Consider the following 11,304-nt stretch of genomic DNA (forward strand, 5'->3'; position numbering starts at 1 on the left):
AGCACTTTACAGTTGGTGCCCATTTCGAGACCAGGACAATGTCTCGTTTAAGTATTTGCACAAAAACTGGGATCACGGCACACCTCTCGGTTTCCAAGATGTGATTTATTGCAGATCACAAGAAAAACTCTCCTGTGCGTTTCGAACCAACGTTACTTTTCACGGTAGTCTTTCACATTTGTCCCTTCTCTATTTTGCTGTTTATAGCCTTGCACTCATTCACTATTATAGTGCATTGTGGGCTCTGTAGTTTATTTACTACTTATGTCTTTCAATTGATGTCATTATCAGTTTTTAAACATGCATATGCAATCCTGTCTGCAGCAACATACGGCCTGGGTGTGTTAGACATATATATCTGCAGTGTATATGCGCCCTCAATAATTAAATTAGATTTTGAGGCGCAAGTGTGCTACTACGCACACAGGAGCAATCGGCATTGCCAGTATTGAAAATGATTGCAGATTTGAGTTATAGTAACTATAAATTTTATTTCACCATTTTTTCGGTTAGTTCCTCTTTAAGTTGATTAACTTCTATGCTTAGATCTTCTAATTGTTTCAATAATTCTTCAACAATCAATAATATTAAGTTTAATGAGCATTTGTTCAGTATGGTGTACCACTTTTCGGTGAACCTGGTGTTGTTTTTGACAGTGTTGATTTTAAGGATATCCTTAGTCCTCTTGGATTACGTAGTGTTGTTTGGTCTTTTAACAATGTACTCGTGTGTAGATGTTAATTAATTTTTTGGGGGGGAAATATAGTAACTGTTTGATATTGGATTGTATTGATCCCGTACTGGTAATGGTACTCTCGGTTTCTTCTATTAATGAATAGACTCATTGACTTTCATCATTTGTAAAACAAAATGTTTCTGCTCTATTATCCGTAAGATTAAATATCTCTTCATACGACATGATAATCTGGGGTGTTTGGTCTGTTACTCTGATTATAATAATGCAGGTAATCCAAATAGTTGTGAGACTCACGCACCTCCGGGTAAACTTGGTGGTTAGTTGAACTTTTTTAATGATGTCGGTTGGTAGGTCCTCCTGAGTAAGAGGTATAGTTAATCAACAGAAAATGCGCTGACCCATTAGGCCTGGGGAGCGTCCCCAAACCGCACTCTTCTCATATATTACCATTATTTACATTATCAGTGCACGTTTTCAAACTTTTTAAAATTCGTTACTCTATACGGCATTTTTAGATTTGGGGGTCTCTAGTTGGCACAGGTAGGTACCTGTGAGAAAAAGGTAACCTTGCGTCTAGTCAGGGTAAGGGGGTACACTCCTAAAATAACCCCTGCTCACCCCCTTGGTAGCTTGGCATGAGCAGACAGGCGTATCTCAGAGGCAGTGTGTAAAGCATTTGTGAACACATACAGTAATCCGGTGACAATACTACAGATGGACACCAGACAGTTATTTATTAAAAATAAGTATTCTTTATATGGATTTAACACAAGACCACAAACAACAAAAATAAATCCACAATACTGTACTTAAAATGGTAGAATTAGCTTAGTTCTCTTTAGATCTTAAAATGCGACACTTTGAGTCAATGTATCTTAAGATGCGACACGCAGTGCAACGAAAGTGTTGCAAGGATGGTGATGCGGTGATTCCTTACTGCGTTTCCAGGGTGATGTGGCGACCAACACCGCGATGCAATGAAATGATGGTGCAAAGAAATAAAGATGTTGTTTTCTTGATGCGGCACACTTCGCCGATGTTGCGAGAAGTCTCGACTTAATGCGTCAGCTGCAGCGGCGACACCCTTGTTCCTTGATGCGACGACAGTGGCTTTGGCGGCGACACTCTTCTCCGATGATGCGAGACATTTCCGCTCGATGCGATAGCTGCAGTGGCGACACCCTTGTTCTGTGATGCGACGACAGCTGCTCCGACGGCGGCACGCTTCTCCGTGGCGCTTCTCTTGATGCGGTGCAATGCAACAGCTACAGCGGCTACATCCACAATGAGAAGGCAACGCCTGCGATGGCGACACGCTTTTTCTTTGTTTCAAGACACGTCCAGCTCCTTGGGACACGCAGTCCCTCAGAATGCCCAAAACAGCAACAGGCACTTCCAAAGAACTCTTGGGGAGCTGGGGGTTGAAGTCTGTTGTCCCTTAGACTTAAGCAGGAGGCAAGCTCTTCTCTCAAGCCCTTGGAGATCCTTTAAAAGTTGAATAAATTGCACACAAAGTCCTTTCTCCTTTCTTTGGCAGTCAGGCAACCACTGCAGGCCAATCCCCAAAGTAGCACTTCAGCTTAGGGATAGACTCTCCTCATTTTTCTGTGGTCTCTACACTAGGGAGAGGGCAAAATACTTACTTCCTGTTTTAAGGGCTGCTGGTTTCATCCAAGTAAGGCCAGCTCTAATTTTCCTTCAATTGCTAGCTGATACCCATACTATTTTTAGCGTTGCATGTTATCTAACAGCTGCATTTAGATCAAGGAAGAAAAGAATACCTAAGACAGCCTTATTTTAATCTAAACTCGGTTTTAACTGAAAATTTTAAATTATTGTAATAATTTTAACCATTGTAATTTTATGGAAAAATGAAATTAACATGTTATAATTCAGTAACCAGATCAATTGATGTTTTAAAAATTTTATTTGTATTGTATTTTGTCCTTTTATGATTTTAACAAAAATCGAATAAAGAGTATTTGACTGACTGACTCTCCTCAGTTTCTTCTAGTTCCTCTCCTCAACAAAAGTTTCTTCTTGTTTTCCAAAAGTGATCTAAATTCTTGGGATCAGGGTCCTACTATTTATACCCCAAAATCCTTTGTCCTCTGAGGGCACAGGGGCCTTTGCCTAATCCAAACCAGTTCTGGTCAGTCCTGGAGCACTCTGTCTACATGACTTCTTCTTTCCTTTCACAGTGCAGGGCAGAAACATCCGACGCCCCACAGGAGTTGGAGCCAGCATTGTGGGGGGAAGGCACAGCCCTGGAGCACTCTGTTGACATGACTCCTTCTCTCCTTTCACAGTGCAGGGCAGAGATGGTAGAGACATCAGACGCACCACGGGGGTGGAGCCAGCATTGTGGAGGGAAGACACAGCCCTATTCAGGTCCCAGGTGCAACTCCTCCCTCCCAGCTAGATGCAGATCTCTCTATTCACCACTAGGCTAACCCACCCTGTCTCCTGGAATCCCCCAGCCCCTGTCACTCAAACTCCAGACAAGGAATACACAACCTAGCAGAGGCAGGCTTGGATAGTTAGACAAGAAAATACCTACTTTTTAAAAGTGGTATTTTCAAACACAGACTGTTAAAACCAACATCACTATAATATGTATTTTATCATTCTGAGTTCAGGCATACTAAACTCGAATTTCTACCATATTCCCTGAGTCAGTGAGTATTATAAAATGTAATAATCTAACTGCCCATTCTGGCCTATGGAGAACAGGTAGCCTTGCAATAGTGAAACAGGAAAATGGCTGTAGTTCACTATTAGGACATGCCACAGAAACCAGGGCATGTCCTACCTTATAAAATGCACCCTGCCCTTGGGCCTACCATAGTCTGTTATGAAGAAAAGGGAAGGTTTAGGGACTGGCAATTGGGTGCACTTGCCCAGTAAGCATGGCAGTACCAGTCTGCACACAGGCTCTACAATGGCAGGCCTTAGACACACTTTTACAGGCTGCTCCTGTGGGTGGCACAACCAGTGCTGCAAGCCCACTAGCAACATTTGGATTACCAGCCCTAGACACTCCTGGTGCACTGTACTAGGGTCTGACAGGTAAACCAAACCAGCCAATCATGGAATCACTAATTCATACATTAATTTATAATAGAGCATATGCACGTTAGCACTGATCAGCAGTGGTAAAGTGCCCAGAGTCATAAAACCAACGAAAACAGGTCAAACAAAATACAGGAGGAAGGCAAAAAGTTCAGAGATGACCCTGCAAAAAGGGCCAAGTCCAACACAACCCCCTTCCAGCCAAAACGCAGGGTAGACCAATCACTACCTTGATGGGCTTTCCTGATTTGGGCGATAGAACATGGACCTGGCCCACAACAGCAGGGGCATATTCCAGTTCTACGCCAATCTGAACCCATTTCAAGTCCTCTGTCCATACTCTCAGAGCCCACCAAGCTAAACCATGTGGAACTCTTCTCCTCCTCTGTGAACACCATCTGTGCAGTACCTAACCTTAGCTTGTTCACAGGTGTGTCCCAACAGACAGACAGCAAGCCACAGTGGCCACTGACCGGAGTTAGTGATGAGACCCAGGCCTTATGCCTCTCAGGGCTCTCAAACCTCTGTGGTGTCCGAGAGCGGGGGGCAGTAACCCCAGGTGCATGGCACCCTTTGTCCACTCTCCCTCCTGTCAGGTCAGGTATGACATCCTGACACTGACCTACCAGCCCCAGGCCTGTACACGGTTGCTGGACCAGAGACTGGGGTGGCCTCTCCCACACCTGGCCCTCTTCCCTGGGGCTGTGTACCCTCCCACCTGCAGCGGTAGCCTCTTCCAGAATTGTCAGGGTGCCTGTAGCAGGTGTCCTGCACAATTTGCCCACCAAATCAGGCGTTCTATCCTGCAACTGGGCTACCAGGTCAGGGGGGACACCCTGAATCTGGCACTCCAACCTAGGGTCTAAACCCTCCAGTTGAACCAGGGTCAGAGGCGAGGACTCCCTTCCTCTGCACCCCCTTCCAGAATGCTGTACCCTCCCACCTGGAGTTGTACCCCTAGAAGCTACATTGGTCAGGACACTGATTACAGTGTCCCTCCTCCAGGTCAGTCAACACCTGAACCTAGCTTCCCAACCCAGGGACCAACCCCTGCAGTTGAACACTTGCCTGGCGCACCAGGACTTTCTTGGGAGCATGCATGCGCCCCCTGAAGGTAACACATAACTCATGTATTGTGTGATAGTCTGGTGCAGATCTCCTGACCCCTGTCCACCTGACAGCGCATGAAGATCCCCCAGGACAGAAGTGGTGTCACTAAGGCCCTTCTGGCTGGCCCCTGACCCACTGTTTTTTCCACTGGGGACTCTTTCCCCTTCTCACCCCTCAATCTGGACTTCTGCAACCTCCACTTAGGAGCGGCACTACCAGACACCAGAACTGATGGAGGCCTGCTTACAGACACTCCCAGTTCACCTGACACTCGGAGATCCCCCTGAATGGGCGGCCCATCAGGACAGCCTAGGCTCCCCACCTGGTGTTTCCTTACAGAACCATCCAGGCCCTGAGACTGGATTTCGGGCACCTTGGGACACGCAGCCCCACACTCAAAGTCAAAATATAACTTTATTCTTTTAGATTAAAACCATCAAAGTGCATGACACAGAGCATTAAAATTCAAAACAGTGCATTGATACATAATTCTTACGCTGTGACAATATATTTGATAAACCATATATGTTAGACACTCCTACTCATGTCCTCGGGAGTTAAATAAATATATAACATATATATCTAAGCTAATCAAGAATTGGCTAATTACATAGGAGTTTATTAAAAGATACATGATAATAAATAAATAACCTAATTTAAAACACAGTCCACTCTACAGTTCCATGAGCCTATTCCTATACCTGATTACACCTATTATATAGCTTGCGACCCCAAAACACACCACAGGTGATGGCAACAATTGCAAGTACGCCAGAACTGGCCTAACTTGTTCAAAGTTTTGGCCTTTTAGAAGGGGGATGATACATTTTCTACGTAATAACACATAAAAATCACAGAAAAATATCATGTGAAGGGTATTCTGTTCAGAGAAGTTGTCACAAGGACAGGGACTCAACGATCCTTCTTTAAAAAACCCTTTCAGGAAAGCTGGTAGCCAGGGAAACATATTATGCTTAAATCTAATTAAAGCAAATAAATGAAAAGTTTTATTTATATAAGACAAATACGGCTGAAGCTGTCTAACTTAGCTCAAAGTGACAAAACTTCTCACTGTGGGTTTTACTAGTACCCTTTCCTCCCTTGTCAACATTGATCTATCCAAAAACTGCATCTTCACCTCTCTAATGGCTGGCTTATCCAAAGCTCTAGGGCTCAAACAAAGGTCAGGACAGCCCAGACAATCCATCCGAGACCTAATGTAACGTATTCAAGGTATATCTAGTCACTTGTCTAGCGAAATGCAGTCTTGGATGATCAACTGGTTTAAGTTAGGGGACGGTTGGGCCCAAATTCTCAGCCAGAACGTTAGGGGGGCGACTGCAATCTGGTCCGAAATGAAGCCAGCTTCTAGGTCCTCATGCAGATTAAAAACAGGGGTAGAACCCCACACTCATTCCTTCTCGACTGAGACAGGACTTGAGACCCTACACCCCTCCCACTGCAACGGGACCTAGCTGGGCTACTCTGAACCACTTCCACCACTCTGGGTCGGATGATGCCTGAGCCACTCCCCTCAGGGTCACTCCCCAATGCCTCTCCAGACCCTCTGGAATCCAGCAAAAGGTCTTCCTCCCATGCAAGCTCCCTGGGGTCAGAGAACTCACTCTCCAACAGGCGTTGCCATAGCTCTGGAAAACAGGGACTTACAATATGCTCTCCCACAATTGGGTCACACAGCCCCCCACAAGGGTACATTAAACTATCCTTGCCCCTCACCATCCAGTGCCTCACACACATACTCCACACCACTCTCTTGAGATTGGCAAGACAGTATCTGTCTGTCTCTGTCACTCAACCCTTACTCTTCAGGGCGGTCTTCACACCTACATACCAGGACTTCAACTTTGGGGGAACCCCTCTACCTGGACCTCTCATCTAGAGTCAGTAGAGTGTCCCTCCCACCACTAGGACAATGAACCCCTGTGCCAGTTACCCTATTCTCCTCAGGGACACTGCGCACTACTGGAGTTACCTCATGTCTTTGAACCTCCTGGTGTATGTTAACCGCTAACTAGGCATAATATCGAAAACAAATTATAGAATGGCCATAATATCGAAGTAAAAATATTGAATGGACAAAATATCAAATGGACACAATATAGTGGTTAAAAATATCTAATTGAAGGTAAGTAATATAATATCGATTGTCAAAATATAGAAGTCAAAATAATCGAAGTATATAATATAGGCATTCAAATATATCTAATTTTTTATAGTATCACATTTTTTAAAGTGTTTTGTATGTTAGTATATGTGTGAAAAGTGTATGTTATTTTTGTAATGTATGTTTAATTTATTTTAAGTAATGAATTTTATGATATTTAATTTTTGCGTAATTTAATTCTGTAGCGGGTTGTGGGTTTATAGGGGAATAGGGTGGGAAGTAATTTAATTATATTAAATTAAATATTCATTTTTAGCAATTATTAATTATTTTTTATTTAATTTAGCTTTTTAGTTCTTTAGCGGGTTGTGGGTTTATAGGAGAATTGGGTGGGAAGTAATTTAATTGTAATTAATTAAATATTTGTATTTATTTAGTGGTATTCATTTTGAATTTATTGTTAATTACATTTTAATTGGTAATTAATGTGTATTTATTGGTAATTCATTTTTATTAATTGATAATTATGTTAATTTTCCTAATATATTTTCCGTAGTAGGTTGTGGGTTTATAGGGGAATAGGTTGGGAAGTAATTTAATTGTAATAAATTAAATACATTTTTTTATTGGTATTTATATTTAATTTATTGTTAATTACGTTTTAATTGGTAATTAATGTTTATTAATTGGTAATTCATTTGTAATAATTAATGGTTTGTTAATTATGATAATTTTATTAATGTATTTTCTGTAGCGGGTTGTGGGTTTATAGGGGAATAGGGTTGGAAGTAATTTAACTGTAATTAATTACATATAAAAAATACTTTTGTTTATTGATAATTAATATACTGTTATTAATTTAAAAAAAATATTAATTCGTTTTTGTTATTGAAAAAAACGTATTTGTTAATTAATTATGAATGGGTAATTAATTTTTAAGAACTAATATGTATTTGTATTTCTAATTAATTAATTATTACATCATATTAAATTGGTAATTCATTTTAAATAATGTTTTATTGGTATTGATATTTAATTTATTTTTATTAATATATTAAATCATTACTTTCCCTACTGTTGCACTCTCTGGAGTGGAAATAGTATTTTTTACCCTCCCGCTATCCAACGCTTTCCCTACTGTTGCACTCTCTGGAGTGGGAATAGTAATTTTTACCCCTTCGCTATCCAACGCTTTCCCTATTGTTGCACTCTCTGGAGTGGGAACAGTAATTTTTATCCCTACGGTTTCCAACGCTTTCCCTACAGTTGCATTCTTTGGAGTGGGAATAGTCATTTTTACCCTCCCACTAGCCAAAGCTTTCCCTACTGTTGCACTCACTGGAGTGGGAATAGTAATTTTTACCCATATGCTATCCAACGCTTTCCCTACTGTTGCACTCTTTTGAGTGGGAATAGTAATTTTTACCCTTACGCTATCCAACGCTTTCCCTACTGTTGCACTCTCTGGAGTGGGAATAGTAATTTTTACCGTCCCGCTATACAACGCTTTCCCTACTGTTGCACTCACTGGAGTGGTAATAGTAATTTTTACCCCTACGCTATCCAACGCTTTCCCTACTGTTGCACTACGGTAAAAATATTGTATATTTTTTATTAATATTACGTTAATATATATATGTATTAAAAAGTATTTTTAAGTATGTTTTAGTTAATTATATGTATTATTTTATTAATGTTAAATTACTTTTACGACATTTAAAAAAATTCAATATTTTGACTAACTATATTTTTTACAACAATGTATTTGATTCGATATTTTTGTACTTACCTGTTTGTAGATAGGAATTCGATATTTTTGCATTCTATATTTTGTCAAGAATATTTTGGTAAGTCTATATTTTTGTATTCTATATTATGTCAGTGATCTATGTTATGCCCCCTCTAAGTCAGGCGCCACATCTCTGGGTGTATGTACTGCTCACGCAGCGCCAGATAACTCAATTTTACTGCCACCATCTGAGCTGGATTACACCTTCAACTCAGCAATGCTCGCTTTCTGAGCTACACACATTTCAATTTTTCTGGGCTGAGACACTCATGGCCTCAAGCCTCTCGAGATCTAACTCAAGCTCTCTCATTCTCAACTCATGCTCAAACTGCAATTTCTTTTCTTGCAGGAATAACTTCCTAGTTTGCAATTCAAATTCCACCTGCCCCTTTAACTTGAGCTTTGTCAGCTCCCTCTCATGCCTCTTGCATCTCTCTCTGTCCTCCAGCTCCTCTTGGCAGAAACACTGCTACCTGCGGTGAAAGGTGCTCCCTCCCTCCTGGACCCAGTGGCCCTTCTAGCTGTACATCTGCATTCTCACCCCTTTCCTCATTCTTATGGGTATTCCTTGCTTCCACCCAGGCACCAGGGACTTGTAGAACTCCTCCATCTCGGTGAGCCCAATAATGGAAACGTTACATTTCTTGCAGAAGTGCTTCAGCTGTTTTACTTTGTAGCTTTCTAGTTTCTCCTCTTCGCAATCAAAATCAACAGGGGGTATGGGTTCTGCTCTCTCCATCATGGTTAAACTTGGCAGTTCTCAAAAACAGAAAATCCCCAAAAGAAATCTACCAAAAAGTATGTGGTCGCGTTTTGGTCTGCACTCACTAGTAGTGTTCACCAATCACTGTACATGAGTCACAAATGCAAGTCCAGAATCCTCACCGCTGACCACCAATGTTAGATTTGGGGTCTCTGGTTGGCACAGGTAGGTACCTGTGACAAATGGTGACCCTTGCCTCTAGTCAGGGTAAGAGGGTACACTCCTAAAATAACCCCTGCTCACCCTTTTGATAGCTTGGCATGAGCAGACAGGCTTATCTCAGAGGCAGTGTGTAAAGCATTTGTGAACACATACAGTAATCCGGTGACAACACTACGGATGGACACTACACAGCTGTATATTAAAAATAAGTATTCTTTATATAGATTTAACACAAGACCACAAATGACAAAAATCCACAATACTGTACTTAAAATGGTAGAAAAAGCTTAGTTCTCTTTAGATCTTAAAATGCAACACTTTGAGTCAATGTACCTTAAGATGTGACACGCAGGGCAACGAAGGTGTTGCAAGGATGGTGATGCGTTGATTCCTTACTGCGTTTCCGGAGCGAAGCAACGAGCAACGAGCAACGCCACAATGAAATTTTGGTGCAAAGAAATAAAGACGTTGTTTTCTTCTTGATGTGGCTCGCTTCTCTGATGTTGCGAGAAGTCTCGACTCGATGCGTCAGCTGCAGCGGTGACACCCTTGTTCTGTGATGCGACAGCAGCGGCTTTGGCGGCGTCACTCTTCTCCGATGATGCGAGACGCTTCCGCTTGATGGGACAGCTACAGCTGCGACACCCTTGCTCCGTGATGTGACGACAGCGGCTCAGACGGCAGCACGCTTTTCCTTGGATGCGAGGCGCTTCTCTTGATGCGGTGCAATGCGATAGCACTGCAGCGACATCCACGCGCGACGGCAGCAGCTGCGACACGCTTCTTCTTCGTTGCGAAACGCTTCCAGCTCCTTGCAACACGCAGTACCTCAGAATGCCAAAAACAGCAGCAGGCACTTCCAAATAACTCTTGGGGAGCTGGGGTTGAAGTCTGTTGTTCCTGAGACTTTCGGTACAAAAGGGGGTGGTGATGGACGGAGCATCTGAATCAATCAAACACTCACACCCAGTCAAAAGATCTGGGTTTAATCCATCACCGTTCTTTAGCCCACTCTGCCACTCCAGTTCAGACATGGCTATATGCAAATCAGTCTGACCCTGTGCCTCATGGGAACAGTCCAGTCCGAACTGCCAAGCCATGTCTTCCATGGACCGGAAACAAGCTTCCGAGGACCGGTTTCTGGCGTTCCAGCCGTCTTCAGCCCGGCTTGCTTGAATCCAGAGGCAAAGTGAGCTAGGGACTCACGTCTGAGCATACCCTGTCACACTTATGGCGGCCAAAAGCGGTACAAAAGGGGGTGGCGATGGACAGAGCATCTGAATCAATCAAACACTCACACCCAGTCAAAAGATCTAGGTTTAATCCATCACCGTTCTTTAGCCTACTCTGCCACCCCAGTTCAGACATGGCTATATGCAAATCAGTCTGACCCTGTGCCTCATGGGAACAGTTCAGCCCGAACTGCCAAGCCATGTCTTCCCTGGACCGGAAACACGCTTCCGAGGACCGGTTTCTGGCATTCCAGCCGTCTTCAGCCCAGCTTGCTTGAATCCAGTGGCAAAGTAAGCAAGGGTCTCACGTCTGAGCATACCCTGCTACACTTATGGGGGCCCAAAGTGGTACAA

This window comes from Lissotriton vulgaris, chromosome 10, assembly GCF_964263255.1.
Source record: "Lissotriton vulgaris chromosome 10, aLisVul1.2, whole genome shotgun sequence".
NCBI lineage: Eukaryota > Metazoa > Chordata > Amphibia > Caudata > Salamandridae > Lissotriton > Lissotriton vulgaris.